Raw genomic sequence first — 1,293 nt, 5'->3', positions numbered from 1 at the left:
AAAAACCCGAAAACACACACACAAAAGAAAAGGTAAATGGTTTTACTGCAATTTTTATTGAGACGTAAATAATATTTCAATTTTTTTGTTTTGTTTTTAATTTATTGAAGCTGTTCATTCTGGCAATGATTTGCAGACAATGTGGGGCGGTACTTTCAGCTCTATTTTTACTGTGTATGGTATTTAAATCTGAAATATGAGTTTCTAAGCAATATCTGAGGCCTGTGGCTCCTTCTGTAGTTAATGTCCACAACATAGATTTCCCCCCTTCTCTCTGGGCATACCAACAAGGGGACAGGAGACTCTTCTGGGCACTTTTTCTAGAAATGAACAAGTAAATGAGCAAACCATAAAACCTTCTTATGACACAAACTGAGCCAGAAAACTCTTCTGGAAGCTGCTGCCTCTTCTTCCCACCTTGGTCTCTGTTTGTTTCTCCTCATCTCCATCCCAGCCATTACCACCATCCCAGCCATCATCCCATCCTAGGCATTGTTTCCATCCTGGCCGTCACCCAATCCCAGTCATACCCCCTCTCCTCCCCTCCCCTCCTTTTGGCTGCCCATCCTTGTTGGAGGGGGAAAGGTGGCAGTCACCTGAAGTGGATGGAAGGCTGCAGGATGTCACCTCCAGCTGCGTGGGGAAGGCGTCGGAAGCTGCCACAGCAGAGGGAGGGATGGGAGGCTGGTGGTAGTTGGGATTTCTTGTTGGGAGGTGTCTTGCCTGCCTGCCCCAGCCCTTCAGCTCCCCCTCACCTCAGCTACCTTGCTTGGGAAGTATGGGCACCACTCTCCCTTTGGGGGTGGCAGTTCTTCTGGCTTCCCACGTCCTTTGTTTCACACCTGAGAAACGCAGGGGCAGCGCGTTTGCCGGTGCCGGGACTCTCCCGCTCCTGTTGCCCTCCAGGCCAGCTCCCCTCTATCCAGCGGATGATAAGCTGTCCAGACATGAAGCTCTGCAAGCACATGGAGGGGCACAAGTGACTTATTTTTGGAGATGGTTGGCTGCTTCCTCCCATCTGGTGGGAGGCCAAGCTCTTGCCCCCAAACCCCAATGTCAGGATTGCTGAGAAGCTGCTTTCTGAAGCTGGAGGCACAGAGCTGCCTCCACTGCAAAGCACATCTCTCCCTGCAGCTCTCTTCGCTTTCTCCTTTGTCTCGCACTAGTTTGCAAAGCTGATACCTCAGGGGTCTGTGTTCGTGCATGTCTCTGTCTTGTGTCATCCTTGGAGTGTTGTTTTTTTTCTTTTCTGGGTCCACATGGTTTCTCTCCCTTTCCCTTGTTCTTCCTCTT

The sequence above is a fragment of the Geospiza fortis genome, unplaced genomic scaffold (assembly GCF_000277835.1).
Source record: "Geospiza fortis unplaced genomic scaffold, GeoFor_1.0 scaffold66, whole genome shotgun sequence".
In the NCBI taxonomy this organism is placed as follows: domain Eukaryota; kingdom Metazoa; phylum Chordata; class Aves; order Passeriformes; family Thraupidae; genus Geospiza; species Geospiza fortis.
Note: the sequence above shows the minus strand (reverse complement) of the source record.